The sequence below is a fragment of the Diceros bicornis genome, chromosome 8 (genome assembly GCF_020826845.1).
Source record: "Diceros bicornis minor isolate mBicDic1 chromosome 8, mDicBic1.mat.cur, whole genome shotgun sequence".
Lineage (NCBI taxonomy): Eukaryota > Metazoa > Chordata > Mammalia > Perissodactyla > Rhinocerotidae > Diceros > Diceros bicornis.
The window spans coordinates 63,283,678-63,306,541 of record NC_080747.1 but is presented as its reverse complement, the minus strand read 5'-3'; positions in this window follow the sequence as shown (position 1 = coordinate 63,306,541).

Below are 22,864 nucleotides of genomic sequence, written 5' to 3'. Positions count from 1 at the left end.
ATCCAAAGAAACTGAAAACACCAATGCATAAAGATACATGCACCCCTCTGTTCATTGCAGCATTATTCGCAATAGCCAAGACTTGGAAGCAACCTAAGTGCCCATCAAGGGACGAATGGATATAGAAGATGTGGTATATATACACAATGGAATACTACTCAGCCATAAGAAACGATGAAATCCAGCCATTTGTGACAACCTGGATGGACATTGAGGGTATTATGCAAAGTGAAATAAGTCAGAGGGAGAAGGTCAAATACCGTATGATTTCCTTCATTAAGTAGTAGATAACAACAACAATAAACAAACACATAGAGACAGAGATTGGATTGGTGGTTACCAAAGGGGAAGGGGGTGGGAGGAGGGCGAAACAGATAATTCGACACAGGTGTGTGGTGATGGGTTGTAATTAGTATTTGGGTGGTGAACATGATGTAATCTATGCAGAAATAGAAGTATAATGATGTACACCTGAAATTTATACAATGTTATAAAACCAATGTTACTGCAATAAATAAAAAATTAAAAAAAAAATAAATTCAAATTTTTTACTCCAACTTCATTACTTTTTCTCGACACTTTCCAGTTGCCTCATATTTTTTCAGCCTCTTCTATGGGACTCCTTGAATTCATTCTAAGTAACATCTTCCTTGGCAAAAAAAAAAATAACAAAATATGCTCTCTTAACAGGCACAAAGAAGGATATATATTTTTTTAAGTTTTTTAAGTTTTTACATAACTTAAAAAAGGAGGCTCATATTAGTTAGATGAAAAGATCAAATGCAACCATGTTAGCTTTAAAGGGGAATAAATAAATGATTAGATGGTATGATTGGACTGCTGGACAGGAACAGATAGAGGACTTTCTCTTGAGTGATTTATTTTGGTCTTTTATTTAAAGCAGCCCTTATTTTTAGATTGTTTGATTAACAGCCAAATTAGAAGCTCAGCAAATTTCTCAGTGGGCAATTTTAACTATCCAGATTTGGAAATGCCCTTGAGTTTCCACTACCCTCTTTAAAAATGAAACCAACCTCTCTTCAGGACAATGGTCCCAAGACAGATCATCAGGATCACTTTAAGACTTCTAAATCTATCAGAACCAATCCAACTATATTCTGGAAAAAAAATTAAAAGGCCTATGTGTCATATTGGATGGCTCCAATGTACTCTCCTTGCTCTCTTAGGTTAGTTATTTTCTATTTATCAAAATTAGTCAGCCAGCTGCTTCAGAACCTATCAAGCAAAATATTCCTTCTCTTCCTAGCCATTGTTGGCATTCATAAATCATACTGTGAGGCTAATGGAAATGGCTTTAAAAAGAAAAAAACAAACAGCTAATGGATTTAACTGTTTCTTGTACAACCATGAACTTTGGCCAACAACACAAGAATTAAGCTCATAGAGAAATTGCTCAGATGGGACCCAAATAGGGCCAGAAGGAAAAGCAAAGAAGCCCCACCAAAAAGCAAACTTGGTTACTTCCAAGTGAAAAGGCATAGTAAGTGGTAAAGGCCTCGGCTAGATCACCGTAAGTTCCCTGGAGTCTCAAGACGAGAATGGTATGTTGCTTCACTTTCTGAGGGTTCATAGTCGCTTCACTTCCCATCCCCCACACCCCCTTTTTTGAGATAAGAGTATACAATATATACATATTTAGGATTCCCCTTACTTTCAGTAGGTGTGGATGTGGTTCCAGTGAACTACCTCTTCCAGTGAATGCAGAGGTTGAGAATATGACCTATTCTAAGCCAATCCGTGTGTCCTATCTCTTGGTCACAATAATTGGTTCAGGACAATCCATACCAACAACGCTAAATTCTGGGACCTCTCTTTGAGTTTTGGGGGAAGAGAAGACTATCCCTTCTGTTGACTAAGAGATGTGAGGGAACCTGGAGCTGCTAGGAGGACATGGTATGGAGCCTGAGGATGGAGCCAATGCAGTAGAGAGTAGAGCTCAGACAGAGGCGGAGACAGAGAAGCCGAGTTCTAATAGCATTGTTTGAACCTCAAATCCTGCCCTATCTAAAGCCCCTGGAATTTTCAGTTACATGGGCCAATAAATTCCCCTTCTCTGTTAAACCAATTTAAGTGGGGTCCTCCATCACTGGCAACAGAAAGAGTCCAAAGTGATATACATTTCATTTACACAAATGTCTTTTTGTAAACTATAAAAGATATATGCATTCATATTTTCAGCCATTTCTATTGGGAGATAATTTGCAGAATCTGTTGAAATAGATATTGTTAGATATATATCTAGGACAAATGGAAGCAATTATGTACTTTGTAAAATATGAAACTATGTAACATTTCTTTGTTGTACCAGAGCATTACTATAATCAGAACTCCTACACATGCACATCGTTGACCACCACTGGGACCACAAGTGAATTCGACCAATCTGAGGTCAGCAATGCCCAGACTATCACATGAAAAGAGTTGTTTATTTATGTAAGCAATCAGAATTCAGTAATTAAACTGAGTAGTAGATGATGTTTCATTTTATAAGCAATGTAAATCAATTTAGAAGTGAATTGCCAGTGATTAGAGACTAATAGTAAGATAATAAAGTTATACAAAAAAAAGTGTGAGTGGAAAAAGACCAGAACATTTGATTTGGGTCATGAAAAAACAGCATAGTCTTCTATGGGCTTCACATATGACTTTCTGTTTTAAGTCCTGATTGCTCCAAAGACCGATGGAAGGAAGGGAAAGGAACATTTATTTCTAAGTGTCTGTTAAGTTATCAGTTGGGAAGATTTCTGTAGCACAAACACAATTTAAAGTGACTTAGAGAATAAGGGAATGTATTGACGCACATAATAGAAAGACTAGAGAGCAAACTTTAGCGTCAGTTTGAGCCAAAAGTTTGTAACGTCATCAGGGCCATTGCTTCCCACTTTCTGCAATTCCCTTGGCTAGGCCCTCCTTCTTGTACTGGCTTTTTAGTTAGGTTGGCTATCCTTATGGTAGCAAGGTGGCTGCCAGCAGCTCCCAGAACTAAATACTTTCTCATTTACACTGGCGGCAGGAAGGGCTTCCCTTCCTTCCCACCACAAAACCAAATTCTTATGCTTCACACTGCTGGGACTTTCCCACCTCTGAAAAAAAATTACTGTGGCTAGAGAAGTCATGCACCACAGTAATTTCAGACCTGGGGAATGAGCACGTGCCTGAACCAGTAACACAGCCTGGGCTAGACTAAGGAGAACCCATCTCTAGAGTTAGGAAAGGAGTTGATCCCACCCAATGGCATGGTTTCTACCAAGGTAAGAGGGTGAAATGGATATTGTGGAGGCAAACACGATGTTTCTTACTACCATGTGCCAGCCTGAAGCTGACCAATAGGGCAGGCTACCTGGGCAATTTCCTAGGGTGCCAATCTATAGGGAGCCTTCCCTGGAAATGTACCTAGATGGAGAAAGTTGTTTGGGGCCATCCCATGTGAGGGTTATGTTCCTTAAGCCTCGCACAATGCCAGACTAATTTTCCTATAGGGAAAAGGTGGAAACTAGGGAGAGAGGAATTCTCACAGCACATGCATCTACCACCATTGTCACCTGTTTTTGCTTTATATTTTCTCAAAATTTTATCTCTAACATTTTATAGTATGCTTATCCAAAAGCAATAACCCAGTGTATTAGGGTATTTGGACTTATTTTAACACATCTAACTTCTATTCCAAAGATAGTGATTTTCAGGCCCATTTGTTTCAGCACTATCATTTGGACCACATTCAAATGAATGCTTAGATGGTATTACAGGTGGATACTAAAAACATTTTAAAACATAACAGTGAATGCTAAAACAAAGGCAAAATAGTTGCAGCTACAAAGAATTGGTAACAGACACTTTTAGTGTCCTGGGTCCAATACCCTAAGCACACTTCTGATCTCCAGTGGCAAGTCATAGTCTCACCTCAAACACCACCACCAATCTTTCCATTTTCTGTCTCAGGGCCTTCTTTGAAATCTGAAATCACAAGTACCTACTTGGCCCACAGGCAAGCAAAGCCAGGAAATATAGTACATGCTCAACAAATGTTTGTTGAATGAGTGAATGTTAGAGTATAATAGATTGCCATTAAATTGCCTTGTCAGTAGATGAACTGCAGGGCTTTTGCTATGCTGTGAGGGGCATACATGTTTGGAACCGGAATTACTTGGGATGTAACAGTGCTGTCCAGTAGAACTTTCTGCAGTGATGGAAAATTTCTATGTCAGGGCTGTCCAATACAGTAGCCACTAGCCATATGCGGCTGTTGAGCACTTGAAATGTGGCTAGTGTGAGTAAATAACTGAAATTTTAATTTAGTTTTAATTAATTTGCATTTAAATTTAAATAGCCACATGTATCTAATAGCTACCATATTGGACAGCACAGGACAGGAAATACCAAGTATTGTCACAAAAGTCCTCTTACTCCTTGCCACACTCAACTGAAGAAGTATTTATTTAGTAACAGCTCATGGATGCACAGAATTATTAGCCTAGCTGGGAAACTAGTATGGCTTGGGTCCGCACCATCCCAAGCACTGTACAAGGCTTTTCTTTTATTTAACTCAAAGTCAAGACTTAGTGAAAACAGGCAGGTGGAACCAAGGAGCTTGTATGGTGCCTCCAGTTGTGTTTATGATGAGCTTTGAGCACAGACTTTCACTACTGGGTTTCTCTGCCTTGGCTTAGACAGGTAGAGGAGGACGTGATTTAGAAATGCATGTGACAGTTTAAATCCAGCCCTTTCAGATTCATTTGCATTTAAATAAGAAAAAAAGTGCTGCTTTAAAACAACCATTCATGTCTAGGAAAACATCTTTGAATCCTTTAATTTATTATTTGAAAAAGTCTTTTTTTCTAAGAAGAAAAATGAATATATATTTTCTGTAGGTGTCAGGGCTCAGGATGCAAAGGCTGAACCTCTGGTTTCAAAAGAAGTTTCTAAACTTGGCCAGTTCTCTTTCCCATTACTAATAATGAAAAATGCTTTGTGCACACACACCTTGCTCTCTGGTTTAACAGATAGGTCACAGGCGGGCGTCAGGTGCTCAGGGGTTCTATTCTCAGCTTTCTCACTGACTCAAGTCTTTGACCTCAGAAAAGTTGGGGTAGATTTAGACCAAGGGCTCCTAGGTGCAGAATCAAAACATTCACTCAAAACTCTAATAGCAGCACTTGTTACTCTGCTTTGATAAAACAGGTCTGGGTGCAGCCACATGCCACCTTGACCAGTTCCCTGAACTTTCCAGGGACCATTTTCTGACATCACTACCTGAGAGATTTGCCTTTTCCTCTTTTCTTCTCCTCCACATCCTCTCTCTCTCTCCCCCAATTTTCTGCAATGTTTCCCTATCACATATTGACTCAGCCAACCGGTTAACAGCAAGAATGACCATGGTATAATTTCAGATCTAGGGGGTACAAATTAATAAAATGCAGACAGTAAGTCTCACATACACAGTCTCATTACTTAAACCTGCTTGAAGCAGCTGAGCACATTGGTGACATTTTTTGTCTGAACCAAAGGATTTGATCTCAAAGGCAATTACCCCAAGGGCACAACGTCACTTTATGCTCCAGACCCAAATCCTCAGTTTCACTGCACTCCCAGAGCCCCCAAGACCTGGATTCCAATTTGCATCTCTTTATCACGGTTTCCCCTTCTGGGCTCCCTCTGGATCAGATCTGCTGTAGGTTGCAAGGTTCCAGGTTTAGTAGTTGTGGCTCTTTGAGTGTTCCAGAGATTCTGTCATCCCCGTGTACTCCAAGAACCAAGGGGAAGAGGGCAACCTGATACCTCAAGCCAATTTCCAAGGGCACACTTTTAAAATTTAGATTTTGTGACTATGGCTTTCACTCTGAGTGAACTGAGTTGCTACTGGAGGGTTTTGAGCAGAGAAGTAACAAAGAAGACTGAACTCTTCAAATCTTCCTCTGCTGGGTTTGGATCTCTGAATATTATTAGGCTCTAGATCTCCCATTGCTGTGCTCAGCCAATCTGATGGGGAATCTTACTCTTGCTCTGCCTGCTGGGCTCACTTCCTCCCCTGCACCACTTACAACAAGTTCTGTCCTTCCATCTCTGCTTCCAGACCCTACCTTAGCCAGGTGGGCAGCTCAACCTACTGACCCAAGCTTCTCCCTTCTTGGCCACCCTGCTGCAGCAAACAGAGCCCAGACCTGGCTGTCTCCTTGCTAACATCAACATGCATCAATAGTTTATCATCTGAAAGCAGTATTGAACTCTGTATGTTTGACTTGGCATGCAATTTTCACCGTTTTCTCAGAGATCCCCTGGCCAAGGTGACCCAAATCTGCGAGCAGTCCCTCTCCCACTGGTACTCTGACCCTACGGAGCTTGTCACCCCTGCTTCTCATCTTTACAGTCTTTGCTTCATAAGGAGGTTCCCACGCTTTTTGTGTGTGAATCACTGCCTTTTGGTTATCACTTAGAATCAAACAGCTGAACTAATTTATTATTGAAAATTAACTCATTTAATAAAATTATAGACTACTTGGAAAATACAGATAGGCTTAAATGGGGAAAACATTTGCAAAAACCTATAATCCCACCAACCAAATATAAATACACTTTACAAAATTATATGTTGGTATAGTTTGTTTTACCAAGTTATGATATATTACACATATCTATATTTATATTCCACTTTTTTCACTTCATATTATATAATGAGCATTTCCCCATCTTGTTAAAGAAATGATATTTTCAGATATATTTGTGTGTATGCATGTGTGTAAATTATCAAGCTTCCTCATTTCTAGTATTATTCTAGTATTATTATTATTTTGTGTGTGTGTACATCATTATATTTCAATTAAAGAAATGATTTTCAGTGGCTGCATGGGATTCCACTCTGTGATTGTATGTTATTTAATCAGTCTCCTACCTAAGCATTTTGATTGTTTCCAGGTTTTTGATATTATAAACATGTAAAACAAATGATCTATACATGAATATCGGAATGGATCTCTGACAATTTCATTCTATTAAATTCCCAGAAGGGGAATTGCTGGGTCAAAAAGTAAAAGCCTATTTAAGGCAGGCTGAGATCGTCTAAATGACCTCCAAATGCCAACAGGAGTGAGAACTCAGAGTCACAGAGGATTGTCCAGTCCCCTCAGGATCCCCTGACCATGGGTAAGAAGTGAAGTTGGCGGGTGCATTCTAGGAACCCCTGGGTTAGTAAAGCCTTCAATCATTTAAACTGATTTCTAAAGACCTGCACGTGCCAGAGCATATTAATCATGATGATAAAGTAGCTTCAGTTATCAGGGACAACAGATAGATAAACATACCTGGCCTCACACCATTGCTGGTTTCAAGTTCTCCTTTAAAATGAGCAATGGGCATCAGGCAAAAATGTAATCATCTTCAACCCCCCTCTCTCAGCTCACACAGTGAGATACCAATTGAACTTTGCTCTGATTCCTAATTAAATTCTGAGATTATACTAAATCTGAAGAGCAGCTATTCAATGGAAATGAGAAACCTGTAAAGCATTAATATTATATAGATCCAGGAAAGGGTGGGAACAGCAAATTGCTCAGGTACTTGCAACATCAGCAGAACAAGGAGAGTAGGATTTTATGCAGACACATCACAGCAGAAAACCAGAAGGTGATTTTTTTTCCTTGAATTTTGTATGACAATCATCTTCTGAATGATTACTTTCCTACCACTGTATATTGATCCTCAAAATACATACACCTGTGATGTATATCAAACTATTCTGATAAGGCAATGCAGTCAAACAGATTATTTCATTTGTCCCAAACCATCTATTTGGGCTAGATTCATTTCCTTCAACTTTTATTTGAATGCCTCCTATGAGCTAGGCATTGTGCTTTGTTGTAAGATTTGCAAGGCTGATTGAGATGGGATCTCTGACCATAAGGAAGGCAAAGTCTAGCCATGGGAGCAAAAATTTTGATAATGTGTCAAAGCCTACTTACGGAGTAATAAAAGCAGTAATATATTGAGAAGGAAGTAAACTAAACAAAGCCTTGAAGTCAACATTTGTGTGCAGGCAAAAACTACAAATGCACCAGGAATCTGATAACTGAAAAAAATGATACATAAATGTGGATCTAATACACAAACTCATTCTCACTATTGAACCCTAGAGATCAGATGCCTTTACACCCAAATCAAAGCCTGTAAAGATGAATAACTACTCTTTGGATTCTTTTTCAGTGCAACAATTACTCTTCATAAAAGCTCACAGTAAATATCAATTTCCATGTGATTAAAATCAGTGTCTTTGTTCACATAATAGGATAATGCCATGTCATACAAGATACTGGTCCAAGACGGACTGATTGAGATGGGCAGATCTGTTTACAATTACAAATGCCTTAGGAAAATAGTCAATGCTAGTTAATTCAGTGATAGACCACCAAGTTTGTGAGTTATCTAGACACTACTTTTCCTGCTCCCTCTTCTCTTCCTCATGTTGCTTGAGCCTTCCCCATTTGCTATTTACCCCCTTCTTCTGGGCCTGAGAGGCAAAAAGGTGAGGTCAAACATCAGTGTTGGTACTCCATAGCAGTTCTGATGAAAAGGATTGATAGAAGGTAATACTGAGGTATACATAATAATATAATGTTGGAAATTTTCAAGGAATTTAATTGTCTTTAATACTTCCAGGTCTTTTTACCCAAAGAATGGAAAATTAGCTATTGCTGTCACTAAAAATGCATAAGCTTGAGTTTTCCAGATTTTTAAGGTGTCTAATCATTATTTAAATGTAAGCTCCTGTCTTATATTTTTAGAGGGATCCAGAAAGTCCAGGGTCCATGCTTAGCTTTAGAAAATTGAATGAATGTCATTGTCATGGAATAGTTTCTTGAAATAATGGTCTCCCTGCTGCTGGATAACTGCTGAAGCAAATCCACTGATGAGAAATAAATGGGGAAGCAAAACGGTGTGTATTTCCAGAGCTGGAAACACTGACCCTTTCAAGGCACTCAATCATTCTGACTTTGTTTCTATTTATCAGGAAGTGAGTGATGAAGAATGAATCATGGTTAGGTCAATAGATGCTGGAGGGATCCACAGACACTTTTGCATCAAACTCTTACTTGATGGCTGCCGTCAAAGAGGCTGGCTTATAAAGCAGAACCACAGCCAGAGCAGCACTCCTGCCAGTGAGAAGGCAGTCTGCTCTGGCTGGACCATCTATTTTACATTATAGATCAATTTTTATTCATCTTCATTTCTGAAGCTATCTCTGGTTGAAGAAACAAGGCTCAGCAATTTGGGATCACCTAGCTGTCTGAATCAGCTGTCACAATACTGGTATGAGAGCTTCATATATAAGCTGACACTTTACTTCTTCAAGGGAATGGTTCTTATTGTGCTTAATCAAAGAGTGAGTTACTATGTCTCATGCATTGATTGCTAGGACTTAATGCACTATGACTCAAGTGTTCATCTCTATCCCATGGAGCCATTCACTTCATGCTAGTTGGAGGTCCATCCAAGAACACTAAATTCCTGCCTCAGCATTATGTTGCAGAGTAAAATCTGGAGTGTGTGCTTCCAGTTACCATTTCATTCACTTTGCAGTCTTAGTAGAAAGGAAAGAATGCATTTCCTTTCCCCCTACATTGTTGAACTCTGACTTCATAATAGACCTACAGCATTGTCATAGAATTCCAACATCTCAAACACACAAAGAAAAAAAGTCCCCAAATCTTGGGAGTTGGGGAGAAAAAGATTCCAAAAGAAATACTTATAGCAAACTGTTATGTTGAGCTAACTCACCAGTGTTCCCATTTCCTTTCTCTCTCGCTTTTACTACATAGCCAGTACTTACCTTTTTCAGCCTCCCTTGAAGCTAGGTGCAACCATATGACACAGTGCTAGGCAATGAGATCTAAACAAAAGTATGAGCCTATAAACACGCTTAATTATCTTCAGTGAGAGAAGGAAGGAAGGAGAGAGTGAGAGACATAGAGAGGAAGAGGGAGGAGAGAGACAAAGAGAAAGAGAGAAGGAGAGAAGGAGGGAAGGAGGGAAGAAAAGAAGGAAGAAAGGAAGGAGGGAGGAAGGAAGGAAGGAAGGAGGGAGGGAGGGAGGGAGGAAGGAAGGAAGGGACAAATATCCTTCCCTTCACCCTGTCTCTCTCTCTCTCTATATATATCCTCTTCTTCTCAACCTCAATATTCTGGAAGTGTACACACTCCATAGTAGACATTCTCCCTCAGTAGACTTATCCAGCATTCATCTTCTCCTGCCTAAGCTTTCAGTTTGGGACCCATCTTATTCCCAAGAGTCCTACGCTTGTGCAAAGTTGACCCTATTCCCAGATGTGGATTCATCCTTCTTGCTAAAGTGATGGATTCAGATAAGCCTGTTTAGGCAAATTTGAAATTCTCCTGGCCATAGGGATTAGGTAATGAATGAGCAAAGACAACTTTTGGTTTTCTCTCTTTTCTAAGAAAGCCTCCAAAAGGCCACCCACACACTTCCTCTCTCTTTCTGGATCCTCCATTTTTCTGAGGTGAGGCCTGAAATTGCTGCAGTCATTTTGTCACCAGGAAGAAAACCAGACTTGAAATAATCTGACACTATGGAAGGCAGAATTACAAACTTTTTAAATGACACGGTGAGCCTAACACCTGCCCTCCTCTGAATTTTCCAGGTATGTGAGCCAGTGAACTCCTTTATTATTTGATTTCAGTTTTCTATTACTGGATACAAAAAAAAAATTCTTAAAGAAAAACCCCTCATCATAAGGTCTTGCCTAGTACCTCCTAAAATTTTCTTTATCTGCTGCCTTCTCTCCTTCCACAATTGTCATTGTCCACGTTCAGGCCTTATCACTTTTCTCCTTAATGTTACCATACAGTACTGAGCAAGTTTCTTTGACTTTAACTTCTCTTCCATTCAATCTGTTGATACACAGCCATCAGATGCTCATTTTAATACAGAAATCTGATCATCGCAGTTCCTTGCTCAGGACTCTTCATGTATTCCCACCGTACACAAGACGAAACTTAAATCCCTGATCTTGGTATGCAAAGTCCTTCACAATCTGGCTCCTGCTTGACTGTCCAGTCTCATCACTAACCATTCCCTCTGTCCCATCTCTCCCAACACACACATAAAGGGACATATTACATTCTTGAAATTCTGAATTACATGTAGTTCTTAAACATACGTATCTCTTTTCTGTTTTGGTGACTGCTCATCTGCTATTCCCTCTATGGGAATTCTAGAACTCTTTGCCACTTCTGCCCAATGGGTAAATTAATATTCATCCTAGTCCAACTTCTCCTATGAAGATTACTCCAATTTCTTCATATTATCCATCCATGACTATTTTCATACAAGATCAAGTTCTCTGAAGGCAGGGACTCTGTTTAATTCATCTTTATAACCCTGTTGCTTAGCAGTATCTGGCATGATAGGTCCTCTGTGTTTGAATAAATGAAAGAATGCAAATCATAAATGAGGGAATCAGAGGCAAAAATTGAAATCTTACTTGGATTATTGGATCTTCTATATGATAAATAGTCAATTAAAATGATAATTATCAAGAAGTTGACTAAGTCCTTAAGATGCCTTCTCCATGAGCCTTAGTCCCTGATATTTTCACAACTGTAGCAGATATTGTTTTTGTCTTCCTGGAATGCTTTCCCACTACCCCACCTCCTTTCAGAATTACTCCCAGAGAGGCAGATATGTGGTCCTAGGCCAGAGTTTCTTTTTTTTCTTGTGGGCCAATTTTTCTCTCCTAAGAATCTGACTCTTGAGCAGACACCTCTAAGACCTACCTGAGTCAGCTGATGGAAACATACTTGATAACCATATCTGTGAGCTCCTGAGGCTGAGAAATCTGGAGTTATTTTTGTTCTTGTCCTTCCCAAAGCTTCCTAAAGTTTGGTTGTTAAGTTCTTCCTTTTATTCTGTGGTCTACCTCCAGTGTCCTTCCAATAAATCTCCTTTTGTTGTAAAAAAAAAAAAAAAAAAAAGAATTGGGTCTGTTTCTTTTAACTGATGGTACTTTTTTGATGCATGCTAATTTACAGCTAGCCAGCCCTGGTGGTCTAGTGGTTAAGATTTGGTGCTCTCACCGCCCCGGCCCAGATTTGTTTCCCGGTCAGGGAATCACAGCACCAGTCTCTTGTTGTCATACCGTGGTGGCTGTGTGTTGCTGTGATGCTGAAAGCTATGCCACCAGTATTTCAAATACTAGCAGGGTCACTTACGGTGAACAGGTTTCAGTGGAGCTTCCAGACTAAGAAAGAGTAGGAAGAAGAAACTGCAAAAATATTGACCATGAAAACCCTATGAATAGCAGCAAAGCATTGTCTGATACAGCACCAAAAGGTGATAGAATGGCACAAAAAAGACTGGGTGGGGTTCCGCTTTGCTGTACACAGGGTCACTAGGAGTTGGAATCAAGTCCACGGCAATAACAAACAAATTTAGGGCTATCATACTATAACTAACATAAAAGGAATACATACTATTGTTGATCAATAAGTCAGGCTATTTCCCACAATGCCAGGAAATACTTAGCCCAGTGCCTGACATATAGCAGATCAAGGAATACTTGGTGAATGCATATACTTCCAGATGTGAAGAATTAGGGACTGATGATGTCATCATGGGAGGTGGGGCAGAGGTCTTTTGGCTGTTACATTATGCTATTTCTCCATTCTTTCCCTTAAAAATCATTTAGTGAGCACATACCAGGTCTTCAAGCAGCTTCCAGTCTAGTTAGTTAAATCATAGAATTAAGAACAGACATAATCCCTCCTTCACAGAGCTCAGTCTAGCTCTTAGAGGTAAGGTATTACAGCATGATAAAATACAGTGCAGTAAGTACTAATATTAGGTAAGCAGACAGTACAATGAGATTTCACAGTAGTAGCACTTAATCAGACTTTTGCATTTAGGGAAGATTTCTTGGAAGAAGTGAAATCTAGGCTGAGTCCTGAACAGGAGTTTACCTGGCAAAATGGTTGGGAAGGAGTATTCCAAGCAGAAGTCACAACATGTACAAAGACTAGAGGATAGAAAGCATGATATCTTTAGGAAAACAACCACAAATAGGTCAGTATATGTAGAATTTAGAGTGGGGTTGAGAGAGATGAGGCTGGAGAGATACGTACAACTTATTATCATGGGTCTTGAAGGCTGAGGCAACATGGAATCAACCAAGGATCTTATACAATGGAGTGATACAATCGGATATGCCGTGTTGGCTACTGTGGGGAGAATGAATAAGAAGGGGAGAATCTGTAGAAACAAAAACCACTGTAAGCTGTGCTGTCCAATAATATAGCCATCAGCCACATGTGGCTATTGAGTTCTTCAAATACAGTCAGTACAAATTGAGATGGCTGAAAGTATAAAATACACACTGGACTTCAAAGATGTGAGGCAAAAAGTAATAATGTAAAATATGTCAATAATTTTTATATATCAATAATTTTAGAGTGATTATATGTTGAGATGATATTTCGGATACATTGGGCTAAATAAAATACATTATGAAAATTAATTTCATGTTTTGTCTTATGTTTTTTACATGGCTACTAGAAAACTTAAAATTATGTATGTGACTTGGATTTGTGGCTTGCATTATATTTCTATTAAATAGTGCTGAGTTAAAGGGTTACTTTAGCAATCTATGTAAGATGATGAAGGCTTAAACTAAGTTAGACACAATTTGAGTGAAGTGGACTTATTTAAGAGATATAAAGAATTAGGATAGTCAGGTCATGTTGAAGGTTGGATGAGAAAGGAGAATGAGTGGCAAGAGTTAAGGATGGCACCCATGTATCTAGCTTGGGCAACTGCATGGATACTAGTGATTTTCAAGGAGACAGGAGAGGAGCAGGTTTAAGAGGAAGATATTGAGTTCAGGTTTGAATAACTGAATTTAAGGGCCTCAATACCCAGTTGGAAAAGTTGGTTAGGCAGATATATACATGGATGTGGAGCTAAGGAGACAGAGCTGGTGGATTTATATACTTGGGCATCGTCAGACTACATGTGGCATTTAAAGCCTTGGATACAATTGGGAGTGCCCAGGGAAGAGAAGAGGACTGAGGAGCAACCCGCAACAAATATAGACTTTATAGGCTATTATGCAAATGCCAACATATACCCTAAGGTAGTGTTCACCAAATTGTGTTTTGAAAAACACTAGTCCCACAAGATACTCTAAGAAAAAAACCATTCTGTGGCAAAACATTGGGAAAAATATTGCCCTCTAGAGATTATAATACACACTAACATATTAACATATTAAAGGCTCTGCGATGTCTGATAGTGAAGAAACCTCTTTAATCTAGTATTTCATCATATTTGACTACAGAAATCTTCCTTCTCTCCCAATAATACTTGTTAATATCTTAAGAAACATACTCAGGGAACACACTTTGAGAAGTGTTTTTCTATGGTAATCTAATCCTTCAGTAGGACAAAAGGTCAAATTATAATATCAATGTATGGCCTTTAGGGCAGATTTATAAAGAAATTACTTTGGGGGCCCAGCCCGGTGGCGTAGCCGTTAAGTGTGAGCGCTCCACTGCGGTGGCCTGGGGTTCGGATCCCGGGCTTGCACTGACCCACCGCTAATCAAACCATGCTGTGGCGGCACGCTGTATAAAGTGGAGGAAGATGGGCACGGATGTTAGCCCAGGGCTAGTCTTCCTCAGCAAAAAGAGGAGGATTGGCGACAGATGTTAGCTCAGGGCTAGTCTTCCTCACAAAAAAAAAGAAAAGAAAGAAATTACTTTGTCATTTCTGTCAAATAGACATATTTTTCATATCCAGGTTCCTCTATGCAAGCCTAAGCATATTTTGGGGCACTTTACACTTTCTACAATTTGATGTGCGCAAATTAAAATAAATACCAGATTTTCTATGAGTAGCTTACTATCAATGCTAAAGAACTGCTGTAAGTTCATAACAAAGAAAACTTCCTGTTTAAGTTTGAATAGCAGATATCTGATGGTCTAATAAAAGATTATCCCATGAAAACAAAGTTTAAAGGATAAAAATAATTTTCCAAGGCATCCATTAAAATTGAGGAGGCACAAAATTGTTTTTTTCTTATAAACTGCTTATTTAGTTGAAAAATGTGCAAGCTACTATAATTTACTTTGCTTATGGTGCCTTTGGTGTGTTGATTCAGAAAATGAATTAGGTAATAACACACCTTATAAGAGCCAGCAGATGGCATAATAATTTCCCTTGCTTAGCAACTAATATGTCATCCACTATGGGCACTGTCTAGATTTCCATACTAATGTACAGTATTAGAACATTTAACAGTAGGAAGTCCCAACTTCTACAACGAAGGGTCTAGGCATAAGAGTCAGGTGTTACATAAATAACAACAGGCCATTTCTAAACAAAGGAGCTCAGACTTAAATTTTAAATTTCTTTGGATTTCAGGTATCTTGAAATGCCAAAGTTTTTAAAACCACTTTAAAACCTGAATCATGCCATCACTTTGTATTTATGCAGTATATTTACAGAAATTGTTGAATAAATTAAATCTTACTTTTCCTCAAAAAATTCCTACATGATAGAAGAGTTAGGGGAGGAAGGAAAAGCACTGGACATAAAATATCCGGTTCTTGGACTCACTTGCTGATTGAGCTGGAGTAAATACTTAACTTCAAGTCTCTATTTCCACATCAGTAAATTAATAATATCAGTTCTACCCACTCACAGGGTTGTTGTGAGGACCAAAACAAAAGAACAGATTTCACTAGAATGTAAGCTCCGTGAAGGCACAGATTTTTGTTTTTTTGGTTCACCGCTATATCATCAATACCCAGAAGTGTACCTGGCACATAGTAATCCTATGAAAATATTTTGAATATTATAGAGATGTAATGTATTACATGTAAGGTGTCATTATTATTCACTAAACTACGGGAGAGGAAAAGGCAAAGAGGCTAAGTGCTCAAGTTATTACTTAAGTGAGAATGGAGTTAAGATTGGGTTTCAAGGCAGGTCTCTTAACATTTTATTTATTTGGTGATTCAACAATTTTTTTTAAGTGCATGCTATACGCCAGGTGCTAGGTACTGGATAGATAGTGGTAAAAATATATATACATGAGAGTCAAACATGGTACACAGACATTAAACAAATGAACACACAAATAAACTGTTCATTTATAGCAATAAATGCTATAAAGAAAGAAAAGCATCTGAGGAAAGAACCACAGGGAGTTATGGTTCCCTAATTTACATCCAGACTAAACATCTAAGCTAAAATTTATCAACAAAAACAGCTCACTCTTTTGACACGACATGTATTTTTTGAGAATGTTCATTCATTTTTATACATCACTATTTCTAGCTACCACTAAATCAGGAGAAACTTATCAATATTATCTAGAATTAACCACCCAAGACAGATCTATTAAAATAAAAATTTGAAAAACAATGACAGCATTATTCACTCATTCCTATCATTTTACTTCTCACAACTAGAAGTTTAATGATATTTATTGACCTTAATATTAAAACTTGGCTATAAGTCTTAAAACACGCCTTCAAAATTATAAACTACCATTAAACTAAATTTACACCATGCCTTTTACTACTTTTAGTAGGCACTCAAAGGGTTTTGTTGTGTTGAATTTTATTCTTTTAGAATGTTGGGAGCTGTCATTGGTGTACCCAAACCTTATTTTCCCACGAGAACACATATTTGTTAAATGATTGCTTTCTCTTATAAAAATATTTTGTCCAAGCTAAAGACATATAATGAAAGCTCTGATTTATTATTCCTTTGAATTCTCAATTCAATTCTACAGAGATAACTTGACAAGTCCACCTGCTTTTAATGGTTAGTTTAGGCTTTTAATCTATGCAAAATTGCTTTCTACCTTGCAGGCAATATTGGAAGAAGAGTCTGAGTTGAAATCAACCCTTTCTTCTTAAATGAACACAAAGAAAGGGAACATTGTATGTTGGATTAAGAGCAGAAGAGCTGTTGGTAAATATGCACTCTTAGCCTGACATGGTTGACAGCTAGAATTTTAAGGTCAGATACTAACAATCATCAGTAACTTTTTTAAACTTCAAAAAACAATAATAAAGGCAGAAGCATTTTAGTGAACAATTTAGAAGGAAAAAAATAATCAAGTTTTTGTGGGAAAAAACTGGATTTATATGATGACTAGTGGAAGGAGAAGATGGATTTAAATACCCATTAGAAAAGGGCGTGATAGATTTTTTAAAAATCTCTTTTAGGGGCCGGCCTGGTGGTGCAAGCAGTTAAGTGTGCGTGCTCTGCTGCAGCAGCCCGGGGTTCGCGGGTTCGGATCCCAGGCGTGCACCGATGCACCACTTGGCAAACCATCCTGTGGTTGGTGTCCCATATAAAGTGGAGGAAGATGGGCACGGATGTTAGCCCAGGGCCAGTCTTCCTCAGCAAAAAAAAAAAAAAAAAAAAGAGGAAGATTGGCAGATGTTAGCACAGGGCTGATCTTCCTCACAAAAAAAAAAAATCTCTTTTAAGGGAGTAAATTTTCAAAAACTTTCTGTTCAATACAATAATTTGTTACTCTAAGAATCTATAATTTATCGTCTTAAGTAACTTTTCCTCAGAATTATTAATTTCTTTTTAAGTCAACTTTACTGAGGTATAATTTACATAAAATAAAATGTACCCATTTTAAGCATACAGTCAGTTCTTCTATAAGTCAGCATAAGTATTCCTAAAAATCACAGTGTTATACAAATTTCCTCAACAAAAAGCAAATGGCCCAGGGGGAAAATAGGGTTAGGAAAACAACAGTAAAATCCTATGTCATTGACACACACACACAAAAAAAAAAAAAAAAAAAGAAGAAGAAGGAGAAGAGGAAAAAGATATTACCTAATAAAAAGGAGGCACAATTGAACAACTAGAACTAACAGATATTTATAGGACATTCTACCCAACAATGGCAGAATATACGTTCTTCTCAAGTGTGCACAGAACAGTCTCTAGGATAGACCATATGTTAGGCCATAAAACAAACCTCAATAAACTTAAAAGGATTGAAATCATACAAAATATGTTCTCCAACTACCACAATTGAGTGAAACTATAAATTAGTTACAAGTAAATTTAGGAAATTAACAAAGATGTAGAAATTAAATAACACACTACTAAATAACCAATGGGTCAGAAAAGAAATCACAAAATAAATTGGAAAATACTGTGATATGATTGAAAAAAAATACAACATATCAAAACTTACGGGATATAGCTAAAGCAGGGCTTAAAGGAAAATTTATAGTTTTAAATGCCTACATTAGAAAAGAAAAAAGATCAAATCAATAACCTAAACTTCCACCTTAAAATACTACAAAAAGAAGAGTAACTTAAATCTAAAGCAAGTAGAAGAGAGGACGTAATAGATTAGAGTGGTAATCAATTAAACAGAGAATAGAAAAACAATAGACACAACTAATACAACCAATACCTGGTTCTTTGAAAAGATCAATAAAATTGACAAACTTTAAATGAAACTATCCAAGCAAAGAAAAGAGAATACTCAAATTGCTAAAATCAGGAATAAAAGAGGAGACATTACTACTGACCATACAAAAAAGGATAAAAAGAGAATAGTATGAAAAAATTAGGTAACTTAGATGAAATGGACAAATTTCTAGAAACACATCAACTACCGGAACTGAGTTAAGAAAAAAAGAAAATCTGAATAGACCTAGAACAAGTAAAGATATTAAATGAGAAATCAAAACCTCCCCAGAAGAAAACCTCAGGCCCAGATGGCTTCACTGGTTAATTCAACCAAATATTTAAAAAAATTAATAACAATTCTTCACAAACTGTCCTAAAACTACAAGAGTGAGCACTTCCCAACTCATCCTATGGGGCCAATATTACCCCAATATGAAAACCACACAAAGGTTTCACAAGAAAGAAAACTACATACCAATACCTCTTATGAATATAGAAGCAAAAACCCTCAACACAATACTAGCAAACTGAATTCAGCAATATATAAAAAGGATTATACAACATAACCAAGTGGGACTTATCTCAAAAATGCCAGGTTGATTTAACATCCAAAAATTCATTAATATAATACATCATGTCAATAGAATAAAGGACAAAACTCACACAATCATCCCAATAGATGCAGAACAAGCATTTAAAAAAATGCAAAACTACTTCATGATAAAAATATTCAATAAACTAAGTACAGAAAGAAACTTCCTCAACATGATAAAGGGCATCTACAAAACCCCTCAGCTAATATCATACTAAATAGTGAAAAATTGAATGTTTGCCTCCTAATGTCAGAAATAAGACAAGGATGTCCCCTCTTGGCACTTCTATTCAACATTTTACTGGAGGTTCTTGCCAGGGTGATCACAGAAGAAAATGAAATAAGAGGCATCCAGATAGGAAAAGAAGAAGTAAAACTATGTCTATTCACAGATGACATGATCTTGTATATAGAAAGTCCTGAGGAATACGTACACACACACACACACACTATTAAGAGTAATAATTGAGTTTAACAAGGTTGCTGTATAAAACAGCAATATACAAAAATCAATTGTAGGTATATACTATAGCAATTAATCCAAAAATGAAATTGAGAAAATAATTTCACTTACAACAACATCAAAAAGAGGAAATATTTATGAATAAATTTAACAAAAGGCCAAGACTTGTACACTGAAAACCACAACACATCATTGAAGAAAGTAAAGAAGACCTAAATAAATGAAAGGCATCCTGTGTTTACAGATAGAAAAACTTAGAAGTATCAAGATAGCAATACTCCTTAAATTGATCTACAGATTCAACACAATGTCTATCAAAATTCTAGCTGAGGAGAAAAGGAACCCTATGCACTGTTAGTGGGAATGTAAATTGGTGCAGCCACTATGGAAAACAGTATCGAGGTTCCTAAAAAAATTAAAAATAGAACTAGCATATGATCCAGAAATTCCATTTCTGGGTATTTTTCTGAAGGAAATGAAAACAAGAACTTGAAGAGATATCTGCACCCACATGTTCATTGCAGCATTATTTACAATAGCCAAGACATGAAAACAACCTAAGTGTCCATCGACAGATAAATGGATAAAGAAAATGTGGTATATATACACAGTGGAATATTATTAAGCCATAAAAAGAAGGAAATTCTGTCAATTTGTGACAACATGGATGGATCTTCAGGGCATTAAGCTAAGAGAAATAGGTTCAGACAGAGAAAGGCAAATACTGTACGATTTCACTTATATGTGGAAACTAAAAAACAAAAACTGAACTTATAGATATAGAGAACAGATTGGTGGTTGCCAGAGGCAGGGAGTGGAGGGTGGGCTAAATAGATGAAGGTGGTTAAAAGGTACAAACTTCCAATTATAAGGTGAATAAGTCCCAGAGAAACACTGTACAGCATGGTGACTACAGTTAACAGTATTGTATTGTAAATCTGAAAGTTAAGAGAATAAACCTTAAAAATCCTTGTCACAAGAAGAAACACTACAAATATATGTGATTATGGATGCTAACTAAATGTATTGTGGTAATCATTTCACAATATATACAAATATCAAATCATTATGTTGTATACCTAAAACTAATACAATGTTATATGTCAATTATATCTCAAAAAAAGAAATGTCCTACAGAAAAAAACACAAAAACTCCAGTGGGCTCTTTGCAGAAATTGACAAGTTGATTATATAATTTGTATGGAAATTTAAAGGACTCAAAATAGCCAAAATAATCTTAAGAAGAAAGAACAAAATTGTAGGAATCACACTTCCTGATTTCAAAACTTACGACAAAGCTACAATAATCAGGACAGAGTGGTACTGGGAAAAGGAGATATAGATCAATGGAATAGAATCAAGTTCAGAAACAAACCCTCACACTTATACTCACTTGATTTTCAACAGGAGTACCAAGACAAATCAATGGGGAAAGAATAATCTCTACCACAAATGGTGCTGGGACAACCAAATATCCATATACAAAGGGATGAAGCTGAACCCCTACCTCACACCACACAACTATTTAACTAAAAATGGATCAAAGACCTAAATGTAAAAGCTAAAACTATTAATGCTTTTAGGGGAAAACATAAATGTTAAATTTTCATAACCTTGGATTAAGTAAGGGTTTCCTAGATAAGACACCAAAAACACAAACAACAAAAGAAAAAGATAAATCAGAAATCATCAAAAGTAAAAACTTTCGTGCTTCAAAGGACAGCATCAAGAAAGTGAAAAGCCAGGTGAAGTCAGCATTATGGCAGAGTGAGTTGCTCCCTTTGTCTTTCCCTTCTAAGTTACAACCAGTGGGACATCCGTTGACCAAGAGAGGATTCCCTACACAGCAAAGAGGATGCCTAAGAGATCCATGCATCTATACATCTGAAGGTGGGTGGACTAGATCCTTGGGAGGCAGTGGAACTAGGGGAGCAGACCCCATCCCCCCAGCAGCAATGACCCAGGGCGTGGAGTGGAAACAGCAGGCACCACAGCTCACATGACTGTGAGCAGGCACAGTGGGAGCAGAAAAGAGAGGTGTGGCTTGCTCCTTGCCCATTTCCCAGCAGATCTGATCCACACACCTGCAAGTGGTCACTGCAGGGGCAGAAAAAAGAGGTGTGGCTTGCTCCCTGCCCAGCTCCCACCAGATCCAGTGAGCGTGCCCCATCCCCGTCCCTGGCACTGTCCAGATCTTTCCAACAGTGAGGATATTAAACAAAACTTGAATTTTCATGGCTTGGGTGGGGTGCCCTGACCTGAGTTTTCAAGACACACCAGCTAGCACCAGAGACCAGAGCCTGCATGAGGGAGCAGCAACAACCTCTCCCTGCTTAGCTGGCTCCCCCCTACAGCAATGGCAGGTGGAACCTGCAACCAGAGGCTTCAGAAACCACAGAAGAACTGGTGTCCCAGCCCCCAAGGGTAGCACCCCCAACACCAGCTTCACCAGTAGCAGGGGCCGCATACAAGTCCTCAGGTCCTCAGGTCCCTGGCAGCAACAGCAACACCTGTGATCCAAGCACCCCTGGCAGTGGTGCAACCAGCACCCCCAGACAACCCAGGAGCAGCAGCACAGGTGGTGTATGGTTCAGCAGATTCCAAGCCCATGGAGAGCCCACAGAGAGCCAGTGGAGGAACACAAGACCCAGGTGACCCCAGAAGCAGCAGAAGTGCTTGCAGCCTGGTGACCTCGGTGGCAACACCTGAGACTGCAGGGACATCGGAAGCAGCAAGGCACCAGCACCTCAGAGGCACAAACAGCACAAGGAGGGCACTGACAACATTTCTAGCTGAGGCAGTGGAGGGTGGAGAGTGCAAGCTCTCAAATACAACCAGAAGTAGCTCAGAACCAATGTAACCAAAGCCAGAGTTAGTTACTAATACAGATGGGCCAGCAGAGGACCAATTCATCAAACATAATGAAGAACTACAGTAACATGGCAGAATAGAAAGAGAATGACAACTCTCCAGAAACCAAACTTGAAGTCACAGACGATTACAATCTAACTGACAGAGAATTCAAACTAGTTGTCATAAACAAACTCAATGAGTTAAAAGAAAACTCAGAAAGACAGTTCAATGAGCTCAGGAAGAAAATTAAAGAACATAAGGAGTACTTTGCCAAAGAGAATGAAGCTCTAAAAGAAAACCAAACAGAAATTTTGGAGATGAAGAACACAATTAATGAGATAAAAAACAATGTAGAAAGCATAAAAAATACAGGAGGCTAAATGGAGGAGAGAACTAGTGAGCTTGAAGACAGAAACTTAGAAATGATTAGGTGAAGGAGGAGCGAGAACTAAGAGTTCTAAAAAATGAAGAAATTCTTC